Source organism: Panthera leo, chromosome C2 (genome assembly GCF_018350215.1).
Source record: "Panthera leo isolate Ple1 chromosome C2, P.leo_Ple1_pat1.1, whole genome shotgun sequence".
NCBI classification, from domain to species: Eukaryota; Metazoa; Chordata; class Mammalia; order Carnivora; family Felidae; genus Panthera; species Panthera leo.
The window spans coordinates 60,999,825-61,020,323 of NC_056687.1; the positions used below are offsets into that span (position 1 = coordinate 60,999,825).

The 20,499-nt window shown below is 33.7% G+C and overlaps 1 protein-coding gene across 4 annotated transcripts in view; it reads right to left on the minus strand.

Moving 5' to 3' along the window:
* Positions 1 to 20,499, minus strand: part of ZBTB20 (zinc finger and BTB domain containing 20) — a 764,386-nt gene that overhangs the window by 614,066 nt on the left and 129,821 nt on the right. The gene's annotated exons all lie outside the window — the stretch shown is intronic.

The window sequence follows — 20,499 nt, forward strand, 5'->3', positions numbered from 1 at the left end:
AAGAAAATACTTAAAATTAAAAATCTTCAAGGAAACAATTTACATTTCCATAGCATATTTATGACCAGTCATGAGAAGTATATAGCTGAGTTTGTGTATGTCAACTAATATCTACAGTTTTCAAAAGAAAAATAAAGGCTAACACATTCATTTGTGTATGTACAGTACAAGTACATAGTAAAGTGTGGCACAAATACACAATTTAAGTCACTGTGTGTACAGGGCTTAGATGTAGACCAGGGTATTTATACAGTATTATTAGGATTTCTTAATTTACACAATTAAAGGTTTTTACACTTATGTTTTTATAAATAAAAAAACTAATACCAAATAGTTTTTATCCCATGTATTTGTTTATTCTTCATTATCAGAGATTTTGCAAAGATCCGCTGTGTACAATATGTTGGTAAGTACTGATGAGTTAGGAAAAATTCAAAGATAAAGCACAGGCGTTATCCCCAAAACAATGAATGAGATAAAAGAGATTTGCATAAGGGAAGATAATCCAGAGGATGAAAAGTAAATGGATGGAAGAAAAAAGGGACCAGAGGCTAACATGTCCAATATAGCTCGAACTAGTGCACAGTACCTAATGCACTGACATTAGAACATGGCTTTATGTTTCCTGTCTCAGCAAGAAAGCTATGATTATAGGGTCCTACTCAGATTTGGAGCCAGGGATGTCAAACAAATGGATGAGTCACTTTTACATTGATTTCCATCCAAATGTATATGATAGTATAGAATCAAAGCTGAGACTGGGAGCAGTCAAGCAGGCAGGATGTTGAGGTGCCTTTAAAGCCAATTTAGTGAGTTTGAATATAAAAAAAATTAACTAGAAACAACTCTCCTATTAAAAATTGAACTTGATATTTTACGTCCTCGGAAAGCTATCCCTCCAAATTTGCTATAAAATTTCAATGATGACCTTGATGTCATATTAACTAATAATCTCCACAGAGATTCAGCCATTCAAAGTCTCAAAAGCAGTTTTACTAATGGAAACGCATACATGAACATAAGCCAATCCTATCAGCTAGTGCATCTACAGTAAAAACAAACAAACAAACAAAAAAAACAAAAAACAAAAATGCAACAACAACAACATATTAAAATGAGAAAGATCTAAGGTTAATTGATTGGATATTTAATATGCATAAGTAATATTTTATGAAGGGAAAACAAAGAACCAAGTAACAAAGTATACTAGTAAACTAAAACAAACCTGAGTTTAAGCTGTACTGATAAATGGGATAGAGAAAAGGAAAGTGATATCCCTGTCATAGTCAGGATACATGAGTAATACAGTTATTCTGCAACATCAAACTTTAGAAGAGGCACTGAAAATTAGATTCTTTTAGGAGGAATGAGATCAGAACCATTCATCATGGATAAACAGAGGATAACAAAGAATAGGGAAAAAATGTTCAGATTGTAGAAATGAGGTCGGGAAATTTAATTTGGAGAAAACTAATTTGGCCATTACATGATATATTATAAAAGTAATTTTAATTTATCTATTGTCTCCCCCACTAGAATGGAAGTGCCATAAGGGCAGACATTGTATTTTTCACCGTATTCCCAATTTCACAATGAGTGTCTGCCACATACAAAGATCAATGAATATTTACCAAATGAAAGAATGAACAGCTTGACCAACCTATGAGACAGACACTAGGTCTATATCCATTTACAGATAAAGAAATTTAGGCTTAAAGAAGCTGAATTTTGTATATTAAACTTTGCTGTTTTGCAACTCTAAACATTTACAACCCATTGTTTAGTCTTCCATTCAATATTCATTCTAGCAGTGGAAAACAAATAAGCAAATAAGCTGTTAAACTTATAATGTCATATAGCTAGTACTGTGAGTACAAACCACAAGGTAACAGCATTGAGAGTTACATGGGCTTATGTTTTAAATAGGTTTGCACAGGAAAGCTTCTCAGAGGAGGTGACAATAAGGAAAAGTGTGCATGAAGTGAGAGAGTCAAAAAACTATCTGGAGGACTATTACAGGTTATTACAAGAGGTAAACAAGTTAGTATATATTACCTTGCTTTCTACAATGCACACAGCAAACGATACTCTCAATAACTATTATTTTATTATATTGCTCTTATTTTTTATAAATAATGAATTTCCCCACTAAATTATAAATTTGTCAGACATTCATTTTTCTTTCCCTATAGCTCCTTAAATAATGCCTACCAAATATTCAATAAAAATTTATAGAACTGAAAATAGGAAGACGCAATTATCATTTCATTAATTAGAAATAGTAACAGACTATATATAAAGTCATCATATGGCTGAGTCAATCTGACTCTGTTAAATCACTGTCACTTAATCTCTTCTGGATTTAAAAGAAAGATAAGAAGGAAAAAGTTATACAATGTCTAGAGTCAATAAGTCATAGATTTTAAAAAAAAAGAGTAAAAAGAATCAGAATAAAAATGAAGTTACCAATATTAGGCCACTATCTTGACCATTTACATGCTCTGTTTGCCTCCATCAGATTAATACATTTTTCTAGCGCAAGGTCTCTACCACACAGGCTTCCAATTCTTTATGTCTTCCTAAAACAAGCACAGGGACTGGTATATAGCAAACATTCGATAAATCTTTATTTAACTAAATTGGACTAAAAACAACTTTAGTAGTTCTGATGCTTTAAAGTTAGTTCAAATTTTAAAACAAAACAAAACAAAACAAAACAATAAAATAAAATAAAATAAAATAGGAGGTTACAACAGAAAAAATATCAAGTGTTAGGTTTTGACTCTGCAGTAAATGAGTAGAGAACAAGGGGAGTTTTTACCAAAGACTGAAATATAAGTGATGGTGTGGTACAGGCAGTGTTAGAGACAGACTAGTGGAACAGACCATAGGGACTCTAGTATGGGGTAGCATTTTCACAGTGTTGAGATTTTTCTCTACCTCCTCCCAAGCACCAAAATATAAATCAGATTGATACATCTGAATATAATAAGTAATCAAAGAGCTGTAAGAAAACATATCTATAAGGGTGCCTGGGTGGCTCAGTCAGTTAAGCCTCCGACTTCAGCTCAGGTCATGATCTCACGGTCTGTGGTTTAGAGCCCAGCATCGGGCTCTGTGCTGACAGCTCAGAGCCGGGAGCCTGCTTTGGATTCTGTGTCTCCCTCTCTCTCTCTGTCCCTCCCCCACTTGCACTATGTCTCTCTCTCAAAAAAAAAAAAAAAAAAAAAAAAAAATTAAAAAATTAAAAAAAAAAAAGAAAACATACCCGAATGGATAAATATGTGATATATATGTATATATGTATACACACACACACACAATGGAGTATTACTCGGCAATCAAAAAAAATGAAATCTTGCCATTTGCAACTACGTACGTGGAACTAGAGAGTATTATGCTAAGCGAAATTAGTCAGAGAAAGACAAATATCATATGACTTCAGTCATATGAGGACTTTAAGATACAAAACATATGAACACAAGGGAAGGGAAACAAAAATAATATAAAAACAGGGAGGGGGACAAAACATAAGAGACTCTTAAATATGGAGAACAAACAGAGGGTTACTGGAAGGGTTGTGGGGGGCGGATAGACTAAATGGGTAAGGGGCATTAAAGACTCTATCTACTCTTGAAATTATTGTTGCACTATACGCTAACTAACTCGGATGTAAATTAAAAAAAGAAAACATATGTATATAATTTTCTGAACTCCAAAGTGAGAAGATGTTTTAAGCCACATAATCAGTAGTAGATTATAACCTAAGCATAAAGATTTATGAATTTGACTACTTAAAATTAAAAATTTTTCAAAGTCAAAAAATATCTTGAATAAAATTGAGGCCAACAAAAAGGGTAAATATTTTTTTAATGTATATGACATCATAGAGTTAATCTTAGTAAATAAATAAGTGAAAGAAATATCTTATTTTTTCAAATCAATAGGAAATTCACAATAAAAGATATACAAGCTAAGATATATAAAATAATATTAATCTATAATAGATAATTATCTGTAATGAATATTCTTTAATAATTAATCTGTACTGAAAAATGCAAAAAAATAGCCTAAATATTCCATAACAGTGAACTGGTTATATAAATAATATGTGATACAATAATAAGCTTTCATTAAATACAGCAAGTGAAAATTTACAAAGCATCATGAAGCTTAAAAAGCAGGTTGCAGGGGTGACTGGTAGCTCAGTCAGTTAAGTGTCTGACTCTTGATTTCAGCTCAGGTCATGATTTCACCAGCTATAAGTTCCGGCCCTACATCCAGCCCCACATGGAGCCCAGCATCCATTCTCACTCTCTGCCACTCCCCGACTGTGTGTGCGTGTGCACACGCACTCTCTTTCAAAAATAAATAAATAAACTTAAAATAAACAGGTTGCAAAATGGTATGAATAAGTAACAATTTTTAACAATGCTTTTAAATTTTTTTAATGTTTACTTATTTTTGAGAGAGAAAGAGAGAGAGAGACAGAGATCAGAGACAGAGAGCATGAGTGGGGGAGGAGCACAGAGAGAGGGAGATGCAGAATCTGAAGCAGGATCCAAGCTCTGAGCTGTCAGCAGAGCCTGACGCGGAGCTTGAGAACCAGGAGATCATGACCTGAGCCAAAGTTGGATGCTTAATTGACTGAGCCACCCAGGTGCCCCAATTTTTAATAATTTTTTTGTATGATATATATGTATATAGACTATGCACAATGTTTGATAATATGAGTAAATAAATGTAGATCTTATGTATGTATGTATACATGTATCAGAAAAAGCATTTATGCATTAGAAAAAGCATGTAAGGACCTATACACTAAATTATTCCTAGTACTGATCTCAGAGAGTAACATTATGGCAGATATTTTTCTTCTTGTGATTTCTTTCCAAATTTTCTACAATAAACACAAATTACTTTTTATAAACATAAAAGTCACTAAAACAAGTCCTAGTCTATGTTGCAGAAAAAAGATTAGATAATATATTACTAGATTTCCGAAATGTTAAGTAAGCCTGTTGAAAAAGTCTATCTGTCCCTAGAAGTTTACCTCTATGAGCTGCATAGACTTAAAAAAAAAAAAAAAAAAAAAAAAAAGTAAGGATGGAAGGAAAGAAGATGGAGTGAGGAGGGAGGGAAGAAAGAGAATAAAGAAAAAAGAAAGGAAAAACAAAGGAAAGAAAAATAAGATTTGGCAAAAACAGCAACCACTTGTAATGGTATCTATTAGATTTCTGGAAGCCAAACTTTAATCGATCACACCTTTAACGAAATTTTCAAAGAAATACACAGAGTGTAATGAAGAAAACTTGAGAAGTTTGAGGGTATATTTATATAGTAAACATACTATTATAAGAAAAAACAGATAAAACATGCATCAATTGCAGTGATAGAACCATTATAGTTACAATTTCAAATAAGTAAAAATAAAAAGCAAGCAATGATAACTTAGAACAAAATAAATAGAAACTGCTAAAGGCTATTCTCTACCAATAATCATAGAAAACAAGTCTTCCTCATTAAATAAAAATTTAGGTATGAAGTTTGGTTGTATCTCATCAAAAATGAAAAACGAAAACCAATTTATAATCCCTAAAAAAACTTCAGAAAGAACCTGTACATACATGGTTAAGAGGACAAGATGCAGTCCCTCGAAGACAGGAAAAGGCTACTTCAGTTCTAGCCCATGATGGTGCTTCTCAGAATGAAGGTATTCATTCTGGCTTAGGATATTACCAGAGTTTTTAAAGCACCGAAGAATCTGATAAGTTCTATGGTAGACGTCTCCAAGAATCCATAAAAGTGACCTGGCCAAACTCCATAATGAAGCCATCTAAGATCAAATCAAATTCCACTGAACCAGCCTCTAGGGCAACAACAAAAGACTATTCACTTGACTCAGTCATACTTGCTGTTAGGTATTTCAGTTTCTCTTCCAAACAGAGGGGAAAAGTTCAGAAAGATTATGTACTAAACACTTCTTTTAACCCTGAAATCCAATCAATTTCTTTTTTTGTCACTTGTCTCTTTAAAAGTAACCCAACCCCTTTCCTTTATTATGTGCAGCTTTACTCTGTTCATTTTTATTTCCCAATAGCAGAATGCCTTAAATAAATTCTTAAAAACCAACACACCAACAAATAAATAAATTAAAACTCAATGACTATAAAAAGTACACCGTCTAACCTGCTTAATTATTAAGAGGTAAACAGAATGCATTTCTGAATTATTTAATCTCCTTCCACTAAAAACTTTAAAGTTTTTGAGCTTGGAATGTGTACCCTTTCTAAGAACCCATAATCAATTATTTTAAAATATTCTATTAAGCCATTTTAATAAAAGCAATTTAAAAACATCAAAGTAAGTGTGAATTTAAACATTTGCATAAGTGCATTAGAAATACAACACATTTTTAAGATTTCAGAGGTCAGTAAAATTTCCTTCTTTCTAATTGTCCATTGTCCTCTTTCAAATACCCTACTCCACAATACATTTCAACACAATGAGTAGAAATGTTCTCTTCTAAATTATATTAATGAGATTGATAGAATACTGGCTTTGGAGCATTTATATAATGTTCTTGCTCCTAAGCATATCATAAGAAATATACCACTATAAAACTATGGAAAATGTTAATAATTCTGAAACTATAAGAAAATAAAGAATGAACAGTAAATAAAATTTATCATTTTCTCTGGACAAAATACTAGCTCAGCTAAGAATGACTGCTGCTTGACACAAGTAAATACTGATTCCCTGGAAGGCCAGCTAATTAAATTTCTGGCTAGCTAAGTGTTCACCAGAGAAAATAAAGTTTTTGTTTTGATTCTTTTAACTGAAAACCTAAGATGTACTAGCAGATTTCCCTGCCTTGGTAAATAGGGTTTTATAATTTTATCTTCATTAAAGATGAAAAATTTATACTGCCATAGAGGATGGCCCTTAATCTTTTGGGGAGGGGGTGGTCATAAGCCCCTCTGAGAAGATGATAGAAAACCAAGGATCTCTTTCTCTAGAAAAGTGTACATGTTCTCAAAATTTTATATGTTTCCAGGAGTCCAGGGACCCACAAAAAGATCATGTGCCTTAGAATTTTATAAAATTGTAAACGCATACACATTGGAGATTGTACAGACAACACAGTGATCCCAGGCAGAACAAGGATGTTTAAAGTTGCTTTTTGAAGACATCTTTAATAGTGAAGTACTTTCTTATGATTTGTTTCCTTTCCTCTAAAAGGGGAGTGTAAAAACAACTCTGCTTAATTTAGTCTTGGTTAAAGGTTAAGTATGTTTCCTTTTAGGATAATTGCACTACCAGAGTTTGAGCTTTAAAACAAAATAGTACTGTTTTCAAATCATTCCACATTCTAGACGTGGCAACAATTTTCTTACACTTTTTTAACTCTTAGAGGAGGCAGTGTCAGAGAGAAAGCTATTTAACGTTCACCTTTACTTCTAAAAATTATCAGATAATTGCACATACATAAACATTCCCTGTAGTGAGGTTTTATTCTAAGTACTTTATGTGTATTTACTTATTTACACCTCACAAAAACTCTAGGTGGTGGGTACCTAGATACCAGATGTCATTTTCCACATTTTATTGACATTTAAACTAAGGCATAGAGAGATTATGTGATTCACCAAAGATCGCCTCTGTACTGAATGGCAGAACCAGGATGCATTCACAGTCTGGCCACTCAGTCTGCACTTCTGCAAACAATATTACGTTTCCAGTGTCAAGAGCTGATGGGTTTTCTTGCGTGGTTGTGTATTTAACACAATATAGTCTTCACTACCATGCAAGACACATTCATACTGGTTTTCCCAGACATAAACATTTGAGGAGTTGTTCCTAGATTGCTGACAAAACTGGCACCACCTGTGTGCAGCTGGCAATTATATACTGCTGTTCACTTAAATGCCCAGATGGAAAAAAATAAAGTGTCACTATGTCAGTAAATGTGGAATCCTACAATAAAATCTGACCCTTCATTTCCTTTTTCGAAAAAGTTCCAGTGAGATACAAAATTCAATGATTGTACAGTCTAAAGGCCAACCAAGACAACAGGATGAATGGCCCATAGTGTCATAATCACAGTTCCCAAAGATGAGGGCCTACGAGATGCTCCAGTGGCTAAGTTAGCTGCAACAACATGAACATTTCCTTGGCATATCCTTCTCACTGATGGATTGAGAGCTCCCAGAGATAGCGACATACTTCTCTCATCTGCTTTCAGTGCACCAACCTTAATATTTCGTGTAGTCCCATAAAAAGCAAAGGCTGGTAAGAAAGGAATAAAGGAAGAGAGAAAGAGAGGAAGAAAGGGAGAGAGCGAGAGAGGGGGGAGGGAAGGAAAGAAAGAAGAAAAGAAAGACACAAAGAAAAAAATTCCATTTTTATAGTTTGTACAGAAGAGTTTTCAGTTAAAAATTTGTTCCATTTAATTTTTATTCAATTACTCTTTACACATAAATGCAATTAAGCAGGTACCAGTGAGATACAAATATAAAAGGGCAAAATAAGGCAGAATGTTCAGAGCCCTAAAAATGGTTAAAGATCAGATAAACAGGAAAAAAAGCACAGCACAAGGCTAACAGGAATATAGATGCAAGAATGCAGAACAAGAAAGAACCTTGGTAACTGAGGCAGCTTCTCTTCATTAGACCCAGGGATTTTTATGAAGTAATTGATTCCAAAGCAGCCAAGTCAGGCTGGGAATGAAAACCTGGTCAAAATAAAATAACATCTTCAGCAACTTTTGTCTCTAACTCATCCTATATGCCATAATAAAACAAATATTAAGAAATCATCCAGCCATTACCTTATTTCCTGTAATGACTCCCAATCACGTAGACTATCAATGTGTTTGGTTTATAAAGTCTTCCATAATCTGGTTGTGTTGTGTATTCTGTCTTCCAAATAATAAAGAAATTTTACCCTCCAATCCAATCAGATAAGATTTTAAACCAGTATACATTGATTTGGCAAACATTTATTGAGGCCTATAATATGTTAAGGAGTGTTCATGTAACTGAAATCTACATGGTCTGGGAGCCAAACAACGAATGCTAATCTCCAATTTCTCCAAAACTCTATCTCAATGCTTTCTCTCTTTTCTTATTCTTATCCAGACATCTCTCCATGGTCTTCCCTTGGACTCAACAAAAAATTGATTCCAATACGATCAGTTCAATCACTCTCATTTTAGCTCAGACACATTTCAGTTTTGAAAATCTCATCATAAAGACATATATACAGAAGGCTATCCTTATGCGCTGTTCCCACTAACACTCTCACACAGACACAAACATGGATCTCAAATTAACATGACACACATAAACTCTTACTAGGATCCAGACACACTTGTCTTCTATCTATGCTTTTATCAAGCCACACTTGTTTGGGGCTTTGGAACTTGGTCTTCTAAGGCTCTTCCCCCAGATCATTTCATGGTGGCTTCCCCTTCTCATCATTCAGTCTCAGCTCAAATGGCACCTCATTATTCTTTATCCCATTATCCATATTTTCTGACCCAAGTCACTCTTTCCTTCACCATCCAGTTTTATTTTCTTCATAGGTTATCACTCTCTGCAATCATTTTGTTTATTTAAAAACTCATTCACTGTGTGTCTTCCTACATTAGGGATCCTACCAATTTAGCTACATGTAACTCACTGCCAAATCACTTTCCCCTGGCATTATGCCTGGCATACAGTAAGCACTCAAATATCTGAAGAATGAATAAATATATACAAAAATAATTATGGAGTTAATATTCAATCTGTAAATATTTTTACCTACAGTGAACAATATGATTTTTTTAAGTTAAATCCCAGACTGAGGAATGCTCTGCCCCTAACATAATTACATTTAGGAGAAAGATCCAAGATACATTTGATGTATCTTGTAGTTTTAACAAAAGAGAGTATCAAAGAATTAGACCTAACTTGTCTTGATACTTAAGACTAACATCATTGCTCTTCTTAACCACAGTTCCCTCTGTATTCCCCCATTAAACCTACTGATATATCATCATCAACATTTATAATGTCAAGAACAGTTGAATTTAACTGAATGAAGGCAGTGACAGTGTCACGTATCTCATTTTGGATGTTTATTGCTAAAATTATTGAGTCAGTACCCATGAAAGATGGAAGATGCAGGGTACGACTAGACCCTAAGTATAACATGTACAGATTCACTGCCTCCCTCATTCAGTGTACAAATATTCTACCTATGCCCATATTTGACAAAAATTCTAAATACTTCTAAAGATTAAAAAAAAATCATTCATTTAAACCAGGGATCAGCAAACTTTCTGTAAAAGGCCAAATGATAAACGTTTTTGGCTTTGTAGGTAATACAGTTTCTGTCTCAGTTACTCAGCTCTGCCATCATCTCATGAAAGCAGCCACAGGAGGAGCGCCTGGGTGGCTCAGTGGGTTAAGCGTCCGACTTCAGCTCAGGTCACGATCTCGCGGTCCGTGAGTTCGAGCCCCACATCGGGCTCTGGGCTGATGGCTCAGAGCCTGGAGCCTGCTTCCGATTCTGTGTCTCCCTCTCTCTCTGCCCCTCCCCCGTTCATGCTCTGTCTCTCTCTGTCCCAAAAATAAATAAAAAAGTTGAAAAAAAAAATAAATAAATAAAACGTTAAAAAAAAATAAAAAAAGAAAGAAAGAAAGCAGCCACAGGCAATAAATACATAAACAAATGACATGCCTGTATCAATAAAGCTTTACTTACAAAAACTGTGGGATCATCAGGGAAATGCAAATGAAAACCAAATCACCTCACACCTGTTAGAATGGCTATTTTCAAGAAGATAAGAAACAAGAAGCGTTAGTGAGGATGTGGAGAAAAAGAAACCTTTGTGCACTGTTGATGCGAATGTAAATTGGTACAGCCAGTATGGAAAACAGTATGGAGGTTTCTCAAAAATTTAAAAATAGAACTCCCCTATGATCCAGCATTTCCACTTGTGAGTATATCATGAAGGAAACAAAATTACTCTCTCAAAAAGATATCTGCACCCTAATGTTCAGTGTAGTACTATTTACAATAGCTAAGACTATTAGTTGATAGATGGATGAATGGATTTAAAAAAAAAAGTGGCATGTACATACAATGAATGGAACATTGTTCAGCCATAAAAAAAAAAAGGAACTCTTGCTATTTGAGGGCATTATAAGATAAGTGAAATAAGTCAGTAGAGAAAGACAAATATCATATGATCTTATTTATATCTAATGGAATTTTATATATGTGGAATTTAAGAAATGAAACAGATAAACATAGGGGGAAAAAAGAGAAAGGCAAACAAACCATAAAACAGACTCTTAGCTACAGAGAACAAACTGAGGGTTTCTGGTGGGGAGGTAGGTGAGGGGATGTGTTAAATGGGTGATGGGTATTAAGAAGGGCACCTGTGATGAGCACTGGGTGTTATATGTTAGTGATGAATCACTAAATTCTACTCCTGAAACTAATATTACCCTATATGTTAACTAACTGGAATTTAAAAAAAACCTAAAAAGTAAATAAAATAAATACCCCCCCCCCAAAAAAAAAAAAACCAAACAAAAAAACTAAACTCATAGAGACAAAGAACAGATTGGTAGTTGCCAGGGTGTGAAGGAGGGGCAGGGTGGGGCTGGGTAGGTGGGTTGGTTTGTATGTGAAATGAGTGAAGGTGGTCTAAAGGTGCAAACTTCCAGTTATAAAATGAATAAGTCCTGGGGATGTAATGTGTATTATGGTGAAAATATTATACTGCACATCTGGAAGTTGCTAAGAGATTAGATCTTAAAAGTTCTCATCACACATACAAAGGTGTTAACTACGTGTGGTGATGGGTGTTAACTAGACTTCTTGAGGTGATCATTTTGCAATATATACATATATCATATCATGTTATATACCTGAAACTAATATACTGTTATATATCAATTATACCTCAATAATAAAAATAAACAGTAGGACAGATTTGTTGACCACTGATCTAAATTCACCAGTAAAGCCTACTGAATTTCTACATAGAGGAGATTTAACAACACAATTTAATTGGAAGGGGTACTATGAGGACTTGTGTCAGAAGCTGTTTTTGTGAGATATGCATGTTGATTTTACATGAATTATAATACTATCTGGGAGGAATGATGCGAATGTCAAGGGACCTAAACCCCTCAGGTCACCCTTGTCACTGCCATCTGATCCTACAATCAATTTGGGGGTATTTTTGGCATTACATTTTGGCCTTATATACGATTCATTGTCTTTCCATAAATATCCAATACATCAGATTATTTGTATCCTAACATTAAAATTATTTTTGAAAAGCCACAGTAAATACTTGGTTGAAGTTTAAAAAATATATTCCCTTTATCCATGCTAATTTTGCAATTCTATTTTAAACAACTATTAATTTTGTCAGACATGATTTGTTTGTAATAAACTCATTTTGTTCATTGCTCATGATTCCTTTGTCTTCAAGATGTTTACTGATTTCTCTGCCAGTGTTTTATTGAAAATGTCAGGCTATTTCAAGTTACATTTTCATTACATCTATCATAAGAATTGTTTCTCCTTCAAATTCCTTTAGGTCATCTAAATTTCTCCATTAGAACATACCTTCATATATCCAAAGGACTAAATATCCCTTTACTTGATTCTTATTGATAACTATTTTTAAAAGACATTTTAAATCCATTTTATGCTTCTCAAAATTGTATCCCAACACCAAAATAGCTACACAATTAAACTAAAATTTGGTGCATAAAGATTCTAAATGATCCACATTGATCCACATTGTCATGAGATAAACTATTAATCAGTAACACTATCATTTTCTATTCTCCACTTTACATTTGCTATAATAAATTCTAGTGCCAATCAGCTTTCATTAACCTATCAGCCCTTCTATCTGTGATAACCAATAATCCACCTTTCTGACATCCAATTCTGCTTTATCTCTTCTGGCTACATAAATCTCTAGAGCCTATGGTGTCAAAATATTTTTTTGGCTTCAACCAGACTACTGTAAAAACACTACAGCTATGACGTTTAAATGTAAAGTTTGCCATTATGTTACATCCGCACTTCATACAGCCATGAATTTTAAAATAAAATAAGAAAATATAAGATTTTTAGATAATATTATAAAAACTGCTTCAATTGTATTCGGTATTCAATAAGTGAAAACACTTGAGAATTCTAGCAAAAGTAAACCTTGAGATGGTTGAAATATCCATTCTAAATAATGGGAACATTTAGGTAATTGTCTGTACAAAACAAGGATCCGACTTTTTGAGGTCATAAAAAGCTTGACCTTCCCAGGTAAGATGAATGTGGAAAGCTTACCACTAAATTACACAATAGGGATAAGATTATTGAATCTGTCTGCAAAATAACATTCTCAAAATCTTCATAGAGTAACTGATTCATTAAAGAAATAACTGAAGATTCTTTCTCTTTTGAAAGATATGAAAGAGAATCACAAAACATTGCAATATTTGCAAAAGAGGATGGAGTGCTCATGTCTCACTTGTGAAACATGAATACCTCCTTTATTACCTATGTTCTTGCTATGTATTGAAAATACTGAAGAAAAGCAGTTCCAAAAGAACACAGGTTTGCTGATCCTGGGTTCCTGTTAATATCACATGATAGAGTAGAAGCCTTCACATACAATCAAGATGACAGTTACTTTGTACTCTGAGGGACCGATTTTTCTCTGTAGACATGAGCACAGCACAAATCACAAAGTACCAAAAATTGAGCGTAAGTGCAAACCTCTCAACTTCACTCAGGTAACAGCAAAAGGACAAGTTTAGCTACATATGAAAAGAAATCGGGTCCAAGAAGTTGAAGGGGAGAGCAGACTGGCATTAGGATCATTTATCTGACTCTATAAGTTCATCTGCCTCACTGAAAAGAATTAAAGCAGCTTTGCCAAATATTTGTCTTGTTTAGCTACAAGCTGTCTTACTGCAATCTCACCCACACCTCATCCTCGCCCTAGCTCCCGTCCTCTCCTCAGCTATCGCTTCCTTCATAATGGTCTCTCTTCCCACCTAAACTCTAACCTCTCTCTCCCTCTCCCTCCCATCATGTACACACACACACACACATACACACACACACACACACACACAAAGAAATACACACTGCGTGATGTTAACTGTTAAAGGATATTTTCTTTGAAAAAAATCACGTATGATTATTGATATGACAATACAGAAGTATGTCAGCCACTGAAGAATTACCATGCTATAAACAAACATGACAAAGATTCACATAAAGTGCCTAATGGACCTATAAGAAGTAGTCAGGCTAGTATGAAATGCTATTAATTGCAATAAATATGTCATATTCTACTAGTGATTATATCTCTCCACTTCAAATACACAGATATTTAGGATAATTTTGATAATTAAAAAACTGAGCCAAGTTAGAATGAAAGATAGAAAAGGAAATCTCTGATTGTCAGAAAAGAACAGAGAACTCAAAGGTAGAGCCAAGGGTGGGGCTGAAGCCTTGTTGGACCCTAGAGCATCATATTCACATATACCCAGATATTTATGACGTTATATGGAATATCAACACCAAAGCATGGGCAACAGACAAGACCTAAATCCAAAGAGAGGCAAGGAGGAACAATTGAAACATGCTTATTAATGGATTCCCCCTCCATAAGGTGTAGAAAAAACTAGACTAGCATGGAGAAGCAGTAAAGATGCCTGAATTCTTCTTAGGGCTCTGGGTGGTATAAAGTCACATGAAAGATATTTGAAACCCAGATATGTTCCATAAGCACCTTAGGAGTCAGCATTTACACTATTCTTTTAGAACATAAAATCCAAGTTTAAACATTAACACAAAAACAATCTGGATTTCTTTAGACTCTTATGGGCATAGATCTAGGGTCATGGGATAAAAGAGAATGCCAAAACACTTTGGAAGGAGCCACAGAACTCTCACATAACAAACTCCTTCAACTGAAAAGGAGCTCACCGTAATATCAGAAATAGCTATTCTTTTGTTCATTCAGTCAACAAATATATATTAAATGCCTGTTGGAGGCAAGTATGATTTTAGACCCAGAAGGTAACAATAGTGAATAAAACATTGTTCCTGTCTTCAGCAAGTGTATTTTCCAGTAAGGGAGACAATGAACATAAAATATAAAATACAATGTCCCATACTAACAAATGCCATAAAGAAAAAGCAGGATGAGGGAAAAGAGAGAGAAGTTCTGAAGAGGCAGGTGTTTTTTTCCAGTTTTTATTTAAATCCAAGTTATAACATACAGTGTAATAATGATTTCAGGAGAATTTAATGATTCATCACTTACATATAACATCCAGTGTTCATCCCAAGTGTCCTTAATGCCTATCACCCATTTAGCCCACCTCCCTCCAGCAACCCTGAGTTTGTTCTCTATAGTTAAGAGTCTTATGGCTTATGGTTTGCTTCCTTCTCTCTCTGCGTGTTTGTGTGTGTGTGTGTGTGTGTGTGTGTGTGTGTGTGTGTCTTTTTGTGAAGAAGCAGGTATTTTAGATAGAATGCTGATAAAAAGGCATTCTAAGGTGAAATTCCGAAAGAACTCTGAACAAAGTGAAAGACTGAATCCCGAGGCAGAAGATACCTCAAGAGATGAGCCAAAAAAAAATCAGTAAAGATATAGAAGATTTAAACAATATAATTAATAATTTTGAACTAGCTGGTGTGTAGAAACTTTTCCCCTCGAGGATTGTATGTTCTTGCCAAACTTATGTGTAGTATGTATAAAATTCAACAATAACTGATCCATAAAAGAAGTCTCAACAAACTCAAGGAATTCATACCCTACAAAGCATGTTATCTGGCCACAATACAATAATATCAGGAATCAAGGCAAAAAGACAATTTAAAAATCCTTATATATTTGGAAACTAAAAAACACATTTATAAATATTCCATGAGTCAAAAAATCATAATGGAAATATTAAATATTTAAAACTAAACAACAATGAAGACACTACATATCAAAACCTGTGGGATGCAGCTAAAGTGGTACTTAGTAGAAAATTTATGACTTTAAGTGCATATATTACATGTTAAAAATTTCTAAAATTAATTAGTTAAGGATCTAACAGCAAGTTAAAAAATAATAGCAGAATAAAGCCAAATAAAGAAGGAAATAAATAATAAAGAATATAACAAGAATTAACGACATAGAACTTATGTACAGTAGAGTACAGTAGAGCTAAAATAGGTCCTTTAAAAAGCCGAAACTGGTTCCTTGAAAAGACAATAAAGTATTGTTTTAAACCATATGAAATTGTCAAAATTCAACCTAATAATAAAATCTATACTGATCAAAATATTATTAATCATTAAATATTAAGCAGGAAGAGGCACTGATTAGAAACTCTAGGAATGAAGAGAATATATCTCTAAAGATAGAGGAAACATTAAAATATTATGAGAGAATATACTAAACAACTGAAGGACAATCAACTTACAAACTGAAATGAAATGGGCAATTTCCCAGAAAAGTGCAACATAACAAAATCAATACAATAAGAAATAGAAAACCTGAGTAACTTTATGATCAATAATTGATAGTAAAAAAGAGAACACAAGAAAGGAAAAGTATAGTCAATCTCACTTAAGAACTTAGGTGCAAAAATTCTAAATGAAATAACAAACCAAATAAAGCAAAATGAATGTGCATTTTTATACATATACACATAAATACATAATAATTATAGGAAATTTATCCCAGGAATGTAAGAATTATTCAACATCAGAAAATACAAATACAAAAGCACTAATTCAAAAAAATATATGCACTCCCATGTTCACTGCACCATTATATACAATAGCCAAGATATGGACACTACTTAAGTGTCTATCAGTGGATAAATGGATAAAGAAGGTGTGGTATATATACACAATGGAATACTACCCAGCCATCAAAAAGAAGGAAATCTTGCCATTTATGACAACACAGATAGGCCTGGAGGGTATTATACTAAGTAAAATAAGTCAGATGGAGAAAGTCAAATACGATATGATTTCACTTATATTCAGAATCTAAAAAACAAAACAAAACAAAAATTCATAAATACAGAGAATAGACTGGTGGTGACCAGAGGGGAAGGGGTTGGGCAAAATGGGTGAAGGGGTTCAATTTTATGGTGATTGGTAGTAACTAGTTTATCATGGTGATCACTTTGGAGTATATACAAATACCAAGTTATAATGTTGTACACCTTAAACTTATATAATCTTATATACCAATTTTACCTCAATAAAAACAGAAAATATATTAAGTGATACACACCACATTACCATATTCAGAGATTAACTGAGAAAAAAAACATCGTTTCTCAAATATAAACTAACAAAAAAACTCCAAACATTATAAAGATAAATAAAAGACATGCAATAGACTAAGAGAAGTTATTTGCAACATATATAACCAATAAAGCATTCCTATCCAAATATATAACAAGCATCAACAAATCATGAAAAACAAAACAAAACAAAAGCATTATAATTTTAAAAACTGCTGAAGAGAATACAAATGGAGAAATCAGAGAAAGCAAAACATGTTTGGCCAATAAGAATATGAAGAGAAGCTCAACTTTATAAAACGATTAAATTAAAGTAACAAATGGATACACTACCCTATCTTCTTATCAAAAGTTTAAAAGTCTATCAATATCGCTAATTGGAAAAGGTATGAAGAAAGGAGAACTCAGAAAATCTGGAGACCAATTTCTCACACCCTTACCTTTACCTTGTAAAGTTAAAAAATGTATATTCTCTAAACCAGCAATTCAAATACAGAAGTTATCTCACATTTATACAAGGAGATATTTACAAGGATATTTACTGTGACAATGACTGTAACATAAAAAAGAAGAAAGAAAAAAAAGGAAGGAAAGAAGAAAGGAAGAAAGAAGGAAGGAAGGAAATAAAGAAATGAGTGAAGGTGAGGGAATGAAGGGAGGGAAGGGAAGGGAAGAGAAGAAACTTTTAAATGTGTTTCAGTAGGAAATGGATAAATTGTGGCTCAGTCACACAATGGAATAACGCACAGGACTATATACAGCGGCTAAAATGCCTTGGGTCTATAAGTACCAACATAGATAATCATAAAGATAATGTTAAGTGAAACCAAAATATGCTGTAGAATGACTCAATATTTCTCAGTTCACAAGAACCTTCAATGTCTCATTCTTATTTTTTAACAGAGTCCTTAGTGTCTTAGTAATGTTTTCACAGCAAACTTAGCCTAAAAATATACCTAACAGAACCACTTATTTTGTAGTTTAGTTCTAAGCAACTCAATAAGTATTTATGTCCCAGCCACTTAGTGGTCATACAAAAAATAATAAACACAGATTAAAAGAAAAATATTATGTTAATTCAGCGCTTACATAACCATCCTTAGTTATTATTGGGATGTGTGTACCTGTTGAGCATTGCACAACTTCTCAAGCCTTGGAATCAGAATGGATGTGGCCACCTTGTCTCCCTGTTCTATATCAATTTTCACACAGTTCCTGCTTTCTATGACAGCACTTGACAAAAAAAAACAGCTTCTCAAACACATGACACCATCGAGATTAAATTAAATTTATTTTATTAATAATTAAAATATTATTAAATCAAATGCTGAAATTAAAATGTTGAAATTGTGAACTACTTCAAGTTGGTGACTGACCTAATGTTTGAAAAATGTGGAATATTGCCACGTTTCTCTTGAAAACTGAAAATACCCCACAACACACGTGTAGGTTCACTGTGGCACTCTGGGAGCACCTTGGTACCTACATTGGAAACCACAGCATTATAGTAAGGTATGATGTATGTATAACTTTTGTTAACATTCAAAACTACACCAATTTCATGCGGACACACAGGAAAATTTAAAATATAAAATAGTAAAATTATGAACTGAAAGCATATATATTAACCTCAGGAGAATAGTTGTCTCTGGGTAAAAAGATGGGGAAATGCAAACAGGAGGGGAAAAGATAGGGAAGGTAAGGAAAAGATAAAAATGAAAGGAAGGAGGCACAGCAAGAGGAAGACACAGACAAGACTACTAAGAAAAACATACAGGGCACACACACAGAAGGATGAAACAAATAAATAAATTTAAAAAAAAAAGTAAAATTTTCATTTTTTTAAAACACATAAACCCTGCTCTACAACTGAGCAAGTTACTTCTCCCTAGAATGTCTTTTCTTCCATCCTCACCCATCAAGGTTTCCATCTGTGTCCTTCTATGTTCAGTTTAACCATCATGCCCCAGTTAAAACAAATCCCTCTCTCTCCTGTATTTATGTAGTGCTTTGTAACTCCAAGAGAACACTGTCTTGCAGTAGAGTTGTTGAAAAGTATTCCCCTCTCTATTTATTCTCTGCATTTTGCCTCAGCGCCTACTACAGTGTTTTGCATAATATATATGCTCAGTACATATTTACTGCACTGTACTGAAGTTACATATCAGATATCCAAAAATCAAAGACTTAAACATCCTCTATTGCAGTGGAGGTAATATCTTTATTCCATAATTCTACCATTTTCAAAGCACTGTAAGTTATATCTCTTTTGAAATTGCCTTTAGAGACTGCACAAAGCCACACAAGATAAATGGTTTTGTCAGTTCTGTATTAAAAAAAAAAATGCCCTCATTGATCATGCAAAACAGACAGGCCGTACCCCTAGAATTTTAAGAGTAGTGTGAATGGAGTGAATGGGACAAAGGGCATGCACTTGTGTTGCAGAGTTGGAGGTGAGGAAATGATAAGGGATTTTAGAGAACTGCACCAGTCAGAACAGGCCAGGTTTTGCTATGGCAATAGACTTGTTTCTATTCAGTAAACATGGCTCTAAATTACTCTTGACTATTTCTAAAAATCAAACCAAATTAAAAGTAGTGGTCAGTGAAAATATTCAAAAGGTTATGTTGTTACCTCTAAAGGCAATTCAGGGGCACCTGGGTAGCTCAGTCAGTTAAGAACCTGACTCTTGGTTTGGGCTCAGGTCATGATCTCACAGTTCGTGAGTTTGAGTTCCACATCAGGTGCGATGACAGCACAGAGCCTGCCTGGGATTCTCTCTCTCCCTCTCTCTCTCTGCCCCTCCTTTGTTCTCTCTGTCTCTCAACATAAATAAACTTAAAAAAAATAAAAAATAAAAATAAAGGCAATTCAAACACATTAGGATGTTTAGAGCAATGGCTCTACTACTTAAATGATGAAATATCTCTCAAGGTGACTACTTTACAAAGAATAATACTCATTTAGATGCAGAAAGTTGCATTACCTAATAGATGGTTGCATTTGTTTAAAAAATATGAGTTTTAGAATATAGAGTTCTTTTTTATGTTATATAAGTGCAAATCAAATTTTATAAAGAAATTATACTTTTAAAATATTTTGCAAGCCATAATTCCATATAACAAGCCACTGTTCCTTAATTTATCTCTTT